Raw genomic sequence first — 9,480 nt, forward strand, 5'->3', positions numbered from 1 at the left:
GTCTAAGACTCAATTTCTCCAGTTGTAAAACTGGAATAATAATAATATTCATTTCATAAACTCACTGTGGGATTGAGATGATGAAAGCACCTACTACGTAGCACATAGTAAACTTTCATTATCCATGATTACCATTATTACCATATACGTCCATTAGAATATGTCGAGGCATCTCAAACTTCCTATAAAACTGGACCCTTTCTTTTCCGCCTGCCCCATTTGCCTCACCCCTGGTTCACCATCTATGAATTCTAAGGCAGAATTCTAAGATGACCCCAATGACCCTTTGCATGACCTCCTGCCCTTGAGTGAGTGACTATGAAGAGATACTTGTGATAAAGGGATTTTGCAAACCCGTAATCAAGGTCCCAAATCAGCTGATCTTACTATAGGAAGAGACCTAGAGGTCAGAGAAGGAGAGCTACAAGTCGGGAGTCAGAGCTGGCCTGAAGATGGAGGAACCGAACGAAGGAGAAGAAACACAGATGGTCTCTAGGAGCTGGCAGAGGACTCTAGGTTACAACCAGCAAGGAAACGGGGACCTCAGGCTGATGACTCTAGGAAATGAAAGTACAAGAAAGAGCTTAGAAGTGCATTTTTACCAGAGCCCCTAGATGCAAACTCGGTCTGGCTGCCACCTTAATTCCAGCCATGCCATGAGACTTCTAACCTACTGAACTGTGACCTAATAAATGAGTGCTATTACAAGCCACTAAATTTGTGGTAATTCCTTAAGCAACAACAGAAAATTAATGCACCATCTGAACAAATAGCACATTCAAACATATATTTGTACCAGACAGAAAAGCCCATTCCCAACACGATGCCAAGTTCTGTTGATTCTATCTCCTAAACACATCACAAATATAGTCACAATTATTCTTAATCTCTCATTATCACCTAATCCAAACCTGTATATTCCACTGAACTTCTGTAATAGCTTCCGAACTGGTCTCCCTTAATACAATCTTTCCTCCCATTCTCATAGCAATGAGAGTCAGTTTTTATAATGTAAAATGAATCTGAAAAACCCTTCAATCACTTGACACTACACTCAGGATAATGCCTGAACACCTCATCGTAACCTATGAAACCCTGCACGAAATAGCCCTGGCTACATTTCCAGTCCCACCTCCTGTGATTCTCATGCTTGGACACGATACTCAAGCCACAGAGGCTTTTCTTCCAGCAACCCTGGTGTGCCAAGCCATTCCCCCTCTAGGACCATCTGTGTCACTTCCTCCAGCAGAAACGCTTTGTCCCCCCATTCATCACCCCTTAATAACAAGAACATTACTTGAACACTACTGCTTCACAGAAGCCTTCCCTCACCCCTTACATGATGCCCAGTCACCCTGTGAGGCTCTCTCACAGAACCCTGTACCTCTTCGCAGAGTTCATCACAACTGCAATCATACAGTTAGTGGTATGATTATGTATTTAATGTCCTTCTCTTTTAGGTAAAGTTCAATGAGGGTAGAAGCCATGTCTAATTTGTTCCCTACTAAAACCCCGCATCTGGTACACTGCCTGAATTCAACAAATATAATGGATGAATAAAACTGTGGCTGTTCGCCCAACTTATAAATGGCAAAATTAGGTCAAAATGAATTTGAATTCGATATGTGTGTGGCCCCATTAGATCTGTCCTAATCTAGCCCTAATTACAGTGTTTCCTTACAAATAGATGACATTTATACCTAAAGGAAAAGCAGGGGCAAGTTCATGAGAAAAGGTTATTGCAAACCCACCTCTAAGATTCAGTGTTCATGCTCTCTTAACGCAGCAACATCTTTAGACATGAAGTGAAACATTATCCTTATTACATCTTTTAAGGAGCTTCTCCTCTAAGGAAAACACATCTGACTGCTCTCCCGATTACTGATGTGGTCGGAGGACAGAGCACTCCAGCTGACGAGATTTTCCAGTTAGGGACGGGGTGTTCCACTAAGGGAGAAAACCGCCCGGTACAAAGACGGCCTTGAGCACCATCTCCACCTTTTTGCCACTAGAATTCTTCTTCAAAAGGACGCCTCTATTTTACTGATCTCTCATTACGTGTTTTTTAAAAAACCAAACGTGCTAATAGAGACCTCACTTTTTGTTTCTTTTTAGGAGGGATATAAAAATAGCATAAACACCACACAACAGAGATTTTACTTAAGAAGCAAAATGCTGGATGGAAAATCAAATATCTTCCCGTATCTTCCATATTATGTATGTGTATATGCGTTTATATGTAAGTGTATTGATTATATATTTATCTAATACCTCCGTGGTCCAGAAAAGACTTAAGGCAAATTACTTGGGGATTAACTAAAGCATAACAAAAGAAAGAAAAGAAAAAAGAAAAGTACAGGGGACATAACAATGGTACGGGGGAAGAGGCTGAAGATGCATGCCAGACCACCACTCCTATGTGGTATAGCCCCTGAGATGTGGAGCTTGCCAGCCACCGACTTGATAAAAGAGTTCTGGTCAGGGACCCAATTCAGAGCATCCCTATGAAAAACCGAGCAGCTGGTCAAAAGCAGTTTAGCTAGGCAAAAATCAATCCAGCATATTTTGGGGAAAGCAAACAGAGACATCACATAGACACAGACACAGACACACACACACAAACTATAAACAAATCTTATGAATACAGATACAAAAATTCTTCAATAAAATAGCAAACTGAATCCAGCATGGTACATAAAAAGAATTATATACCATGTCCAAGTGGGAGTCATCCCAGGAATGCAAGGTTGCCTTAACACTCAAAAAATCAACTAGTGTACTACACCATATCAATAAAACAAAAAACAAAAACTACACAATCATCTCCATAGATGTAGGAAAAAAACATTTGACAAAATCCAAACCCTTTTCATGATAAAACCCAAACTAACTAGGAAAAGGAGGGAACTTCCTCAACCTGATAAAGGATCTATGAAAAACTCATAGCTAACCACTTGCTTAATGGTGAAAGACTAGAGCTTTCCGCCTAAGATCAAAAACAAGAGAAAGAGACAAAGATATCTGCTCTCACCAGTCTAGTGAACATTATACTGAGGGTTCTAGCCAGGGAAGTTAAGCAAGAATCTTAAGTAAAAGGCATGCAGATTAAAAAGGAAGAAGTAAAACTATCTCTCTTTGCTGATGACATAATCTTGTAAATAGAAAAGCCTAAGATATCCACTAATAGAACCACTAATAGATAAAGTAAAAAACTAATAAACTAATTCAGCAATGTTGCAGTATACAAGATCAATGTACAAAAAATAAATTGTATCTCTACATATTTGCAATGAATAATCCAAAAGCCAAATTTAAAAAATACTTTTACAACAGCATCAAAAAGAATAAAATACTTAGGAATAACATTAATAAAATGAATGCAAACATACTCTGCAAACTACAAAATGTTGCTGAAAGGAAAGAAGCTCTAAATAAATGGGAAAACATTCCACATTAGTGGATCAAGTCTTAATATGCTAAGTTGGCAACACTGTCAAAATTGATCTACAGATTCGATGCAAGCCCTACCAGAATCCCAGATGGCTTCTTTGCAGAAATTCATGTGGAAATTCAAGGAACGCCGAATAGCCAAAACAATCTTGAAAAAGAGCAAAGCTGGAGGACTCACACTGCCCAATTTCAAAGCTTACTAAAGTTATAGTAGTCAAGACTAGACTAAGGATAGACATAAAAATCAGTGGACTTGACAAGGGTGCCACGACAATAAAATGAGGAAAGAAGTCTACCAACGAATGGATCAAAACCTAAATATAACAGCTAGAACCATAAAACTCTTAAAAGAAACAGAGGCATAAATCTTCATGACCTAGGATTAGTGAATGATTTCTTAGATACAGCACCAAAAGCACAAAAAAAAAAAAAAAACAAAAGAAAAAATAGATATATTGGACTTGGTCAAAATTAAAGTCTTTTGTCCCTCTAAGGATACCATCCAAAAAAACAAAAAGACAACCCACTTTATGACAGAATATTTGTAAACATATCTGATAAGGAACTTGTATCTAGAATATATAAAGATCTCTCAGATCTCAATAATAAAAAGACAAATTAACCAATTAAAAAATGGGCAAAGGATCTCAGTAGATATTTCTCCAAAGAATACAAATGTCCATAAGAACATGAAAAGAGTCTCAACATAATTAGTCATTAAGGAAACACAAAACCACAATGAGATACTACTTTATACTCACTAGGTTGGTTATAAGCAAAAAAAAAAAAAAAAAAAAAACCCCAGACAATAACAAGTGTTGACAAAGATGCGGAGAAACTGGAGCCTTTGTACATTGCTTGTGGGACTGTAAAGTGTTTCAGCTACTTTGGAAAACTTAATAAAGTTAAACATAGACTTATCATGTGATCCAGTAATTTTAATCTTAGTACATGCCCAAGAGAAATGAAAATATTGGTCCACTCAAAAACCTGTACGCAAATGTACACAGCAGCATCATTCACAATAGACAAAAAGTGGAAACCACCCAAATGTCAAGCAACTGATGAATGGATAAACAAAATAGGGTATATCCATACAATGAAATTCCGTCAATTTAAAAAAGGAAGTGCTGATATATGCCACAAAATGATGAATCTTGAAACACTATGTTCAATGAAAGAAGCCAGTCATAAAAGACCACACATTGTAACATTCTATTATATCATAGTGTTCCTAGGCAAATACATAGAGATAGAAAGTAGAATTAGCAGTTGCCAAGGGCTGGCAATGGGTGGCAGAAATGTGGAATGACTGATGTAAGTGGGTAAGACATTTCTTTTTAAAGTGATGGAAATGTTCTAAAATTAGATTGTGGCAATGGTTGTATAACTCTATAGATACACTAAAATCCACTGAATTGTACATTTTTAAAAAGTGGATTTTATGGTATATAAATTATACCTCAAAAAACCCTGTTTAACAAAAAAGACATCATGGCTTCCACTCTGCTCTCTCTTCAATCACTTGTTCTGGGGGAGCCAACCATCAAGTTGTGAGGACATTCAAGCACCTGTGTGAAGAGGTCCACATGGCAAGGAACTGAAGCATCCTGCCAACAACACATGAGTGAGCTGTCTTAGAAGGGAGCCTCTAGCCCCTTCACAAGTCTTCAGGTGACTGCAGTCCTGGCCAACATCTTGACTACAACCTCATAAGAGACCCTCAAGATAAGCAACTCCTAAAGTCCTGACACACAGAAATCATGTTGCTTTACAAGCCACTAAGTTTCAGGGGGGAAATTTGTTACACAACAAAAGATAACTAATACCTCTTTCTTGACCCTCCTCAGTGTTAGGCTCTCTCTCCCAATGATGGACAGCTAAGGGAATGTCTTCCAAGCAACCCTTCCTCTTCTAAGAGTTTAGTAACCCCCCCCCGCCCCCACCCCATCCATATGTTTACTGTAGTAGCTGTCATGGTGGTAGAACATAGTCCCATTCCCTGGCCCTAGGTGAATGATCCAAAAGAGGGTACCTGACTAAAGCCAGGCCAAAATAAAGTCCTGGGATCATGGGGAGTTAATGCTACATTTCAGAAGACAATGTACAGAAAAAGATGATAGCCTGGCGATGAGGCACAGCCTGAACACAAAATGAGTGATTTATTTTCCAAGTTACACTGGATAAATTCACATACTGTAAGAAAAGATACTGCTATGGAGTGACTTTCAGATTTACATTCAACCAACATCTGAGTGCCTAATGTGTGTCAAGCAACCTGCTGAGCACTTTTCCAAACAGGATCTCACTCAATTCTCACATTCTGTAGATGAGAGAAGTCTGAAAGATTGAAGTGACTTGCCCAAGTCTACACAGCTAGTAAGTGGCAGAGCTGGGATTTAGAATGAAGTCTTCCAATTCCATGTCCAGGTATGTCATAGTACTCTGTCTACACGATTGCAACAATTTCCATGTCCTGACATTTGACTTTTATTGACTTTTCATCCTATGGTATGCCATACAGTGTTGGCACAAATGGGCAATCACCAACTGCTGACTTGATATGACTATGTAACGTGTCTACGTCATGAGAAGCAAGGGACCGCATCAGATCAAATTACTTTGGTGCCTATTATAGCATCATGTGCTGACAAGGAGCACAGTTGGCTGAAGATGAGTGAATTTTTCTAGTTGTATGTTAACAGTGTTTTTGACCACTATATTCGGTCAGTTGTTCCAAAGATCAGCAAGAAATAAAAAAGACTGTTCATTTCCTTTGACAGTTAACAGTTCTAATGAATTCAGTATAATCTCACCATCCATCAGAAAAATTTCTGAAATGCAAACTTGAAGCTGATGATTCACACAGTAGAGAAGGGAAAATAAAGCAGTACTCATTGTTTTCTACAAAACTAGCATTGTTTGCAAAACCCAGAAACTGAGCAGTTGGTTGACTACCAATAACGAGTAGGTTGCTCTTTGGTCATTTAGCAAAAAGCTGCTTGTTGTACCACGGTCAATGGCTGAGGAGCATATGACTTCAAGTAGCGTATGCTGTACAGGATTCTACACATATAAATCAGTGAATCGTTATGTAAGATGGGAAAAAGATATTTAAAATCTCTATACCAGAAAGCACCTGACACTGAGCCTGGCACAAATCAGATATTAATACTTAATAAATGCTTGACTTAACAGCCTTTTGAAAACATCAGTTGTCTATTAAACTGAGAGAGAAAAATCAAACCAACCAAACCTGCATAGGTTATAATAGGAACTCAGAAAGACTGTGGAATAACTGGCTCAAGATACATAACAAATTCACAACGACCAAAAACACAATGTTTAAAGATGTTGAAATAAGTAAGCATCCCTTAAGTCACTAGACTTGTAGTCGTGGAATAACTGGCAATCAAATTAGAAATAACGAAAACTAAAACAACAGTGACAGATCTAACTTCACAACTTGTTCAAAACAGTAAGAAGGTGTACTAGGCATACACCTGAAGCCTACTGTAAAAACTCTGTCTACATAATAAAAGAATATCCCAATATGCCAAAGAAGTTGAATCAAAAACCTATACAAACGTTCACAATATTTAATAGTAATAATGAATAAATTATCTGCTCAGAAATGAAATCTCTAATACGAATGGGCTCCACAAATATAAATCCAAACTTACTGATCAGTCCAAACAAGCATTTTCTAAAATGAACAACCCAGACCCACGCAATGAATAAAGTAATTTAACCAGTATAAAGCATAGAGACAACTGTAGCGATCTCAAACATTAGAACGTAAGTGCTTAAGTCGGCTAGTTTTACCGAGAGCTTTAAATTTACAGAGCCTGCGTCTCAGAAGACCTTTGAGAGAAATTTAGGGCCAAGTATAGTATTTCATGACAATTGCAAATAAAAGCACTCAGTCCCTGGAGCCCGCGATCCCGCATTATCTCACTGGAGGCTGCACTCCTGAAAAGCCCGGGGACAGCAACCCTTTTATCTCGCACAGGACCCCAGCACATTAGAGGGTGGTTCCACAAACCACCACCGGGACCACCTCTAGGGAACTAGAGGGGTGGAGAAGTGAGTCACGCTCCCAAAACAACTATCGTTCACCCCACACTGAGGAAGGCGCACCTTTTACCCCAAACAGGATGCAGTGACAGATGTGTCACCTGTGCGGGAACGCGGCCCGGAGACATCCTCGGAGATGAGTGCCAACAGGCAGCTGTCGGCTGCCCCGCGGGCCCCAATGTCCAGAGCCCGCAGCTCATTCCTCGGCTCCGGAAAACTTTCCGCCCGCTCGCCCCCGGGGCTCCCCCACCGCCCGGGACCCCCAGACTCCCGCCCCGCCCGCAAGGCCCCGCCCCCCAGGGCCACTGCCCAGCCCCGCGCCCCCCGGCCCGCGCCGGCACCCGCACCCGCGTGACCTCGGGGCGCGCCCCCGCTCCGGGCCCGGCCGACAGAGGGCGGGGTCGCTCACCCGTCCGCAGCTCGTGCTTGACAGTGAGGAGCTGCTCTCCCCCGGCGCCGCCGTCCCCGCCGTCCCCGCCGCGCCGCCGCCGCCGCCGCCGCCCTCCTCCATCTTCTCCGTTTTCCGATCCCGCGGGGTTCTCCGAGGGGACCTGGGAGACAGCGGACGCCCGGCCCCGCGCAGCTCCCGTGGCAGCCCCAGGAGCCGGGCACGGCGGCTCCAGAACTCGGGCGCAGAGCCGAGTCGCTTTCCCGCTCTGGCCGCACTGCTCGCTCCTCCGCCTCCTCCCCCTACGGCGGGCACCGCTAGTACCGCGCAACCAAACCGCCCCCTGCTCCACCGCCTCCTCCTCGGAGCCGCTCCGCCCACAGCCAGCCAGGTGCCGGAGCCATTCGGGCCGCCGCCGCTTATTGGGCGCAGGGCGCGCGCGTCCGCCAGCGCTCGCCGCCATTGGGCAGTGCGCTCTACGCTGCGCGAGCGCCCCGCCCCTCCCCAGAATTGTTGTCGCTCGGCGGGGCGGCCGCGGAGGGGGGAGCGCGACCATCCGACTGGGGAGGTCCGAGGTTCCGCCCCGCCCACCTCCCCTGGTGCGCACGCGTAGTCAGGATCTTCCCGTCCCTGACCTCCCCGAAATGGTCACACCCCTATTCCCCAGCTTCGATCTGTTAGTAAACAGTGTCTAGTAGTCAGGAGGCTCTCGGGGTCTCTGATTGGTTGTTGCTGAAAGAGGCGGGGTGGGCCGATTGGAACCTGTGGTCCGCCAATCACCGTGGACGGAGGCGGGGCCGGGAGGGGGAGGGGTGGGCTTCTCACACACGTGTTTGCAAACGTAAGTGAGGGTCCTAGACAGCGATACACAGGTGTGTGGCCAGCTGGAAGACAAAGTATCGTAAAAAGGTGTTAGTCGCCCTGGTGAGCCCTAAACAAATTAAGTGGAGCTTATACTTAAATACAGATAGTTCTTAGATAGCAAAAATTCACGATCCCAGCTCTCAATGAGGACTTTTATAAAAGACAGGCATTTACATTTCGTACAAGCCGCATCCAAAGCACCAAAAGGATACAGAGATTAATAAAATAGAATACAATCCCTGCCCCTAAGCAGCTTTCAATAGAACGTGAGAAACAATCTGTGTACATACACAGTAAACTATAAAGCTGAATTTGAAATAAAACAGTCATACAAACTGTTAGAAAATCGCACAGATGGCAATGATTATTCTCAGTAGAGGAGCTGGGGAAGGCTTTTAGGGCAAGGAGGCATTTGAAATAACCAACTTAAAGGATGAGTAAGATGGAAATAGCAGAAGCAGACGTTTCATGCAGAAATGGTAACTGTAAGCACAGGCCTGGAGGTAGAGAAGACAAGGATGGGTTAAGAAACAGATGAGGCTGAATGAAATATGATGTGAGAGATACAGTCCAAACGTAAGGTGTGGTAAGATAATGCAGAACCTTGATTACATGCTGAGCAGTGAAGATTTTATTTAGTTCAGGATGCGGGGCCTCAAAGAGTAGTTACACTCATCAAAACTGTTCTCTTGGAAGTTAGT

At 42.9% G+C, this 9,480-nt stretch overlaps 1 protein-coding gene across 2 annotated transcripts in view; it reads right to left on the minus strand.

The window, feature by feature from the left end:
• Positions 1-8,244, minus strand: part of RPS6KA5 (ribosomal protein S6 kinase A5) — a 154,025-nt gene extending 145,781 nt beyond the window's left edge. Inside the window, exon 1 of one of the 2 annotated variants that reach the window (XM_011373178.2) lies at positions 7,937-8,244. The gene's annotated coding sequence lies outside the window, so the exon portion shown is untranslated. The remainder of the gene's footprint in view (positions 1-7,936) is intronic. The other variant, XM_023538354.1, reaches the window with a different exon arrangement.
• Between the last annotated feature and the right edge of the window lie 1,236 nt (positions 8,245-9,480).

This window comes from Pteropus vampyrus, unplaced genomic scaffold, assembly GCF_000151845.1.
Source record: "Pteropus vampyrus isolate Shadow unplaced genomic scaffold, Pvam_2.0 Scaffold219, whole genome shotgun sequence".
NCBI classification, from domain to species: Eukaryota; Metazoa; Chordata; class Mammalia; order Chiroptera; family Pteropodidae; genus Pteropus; species Pteropus vampyrus.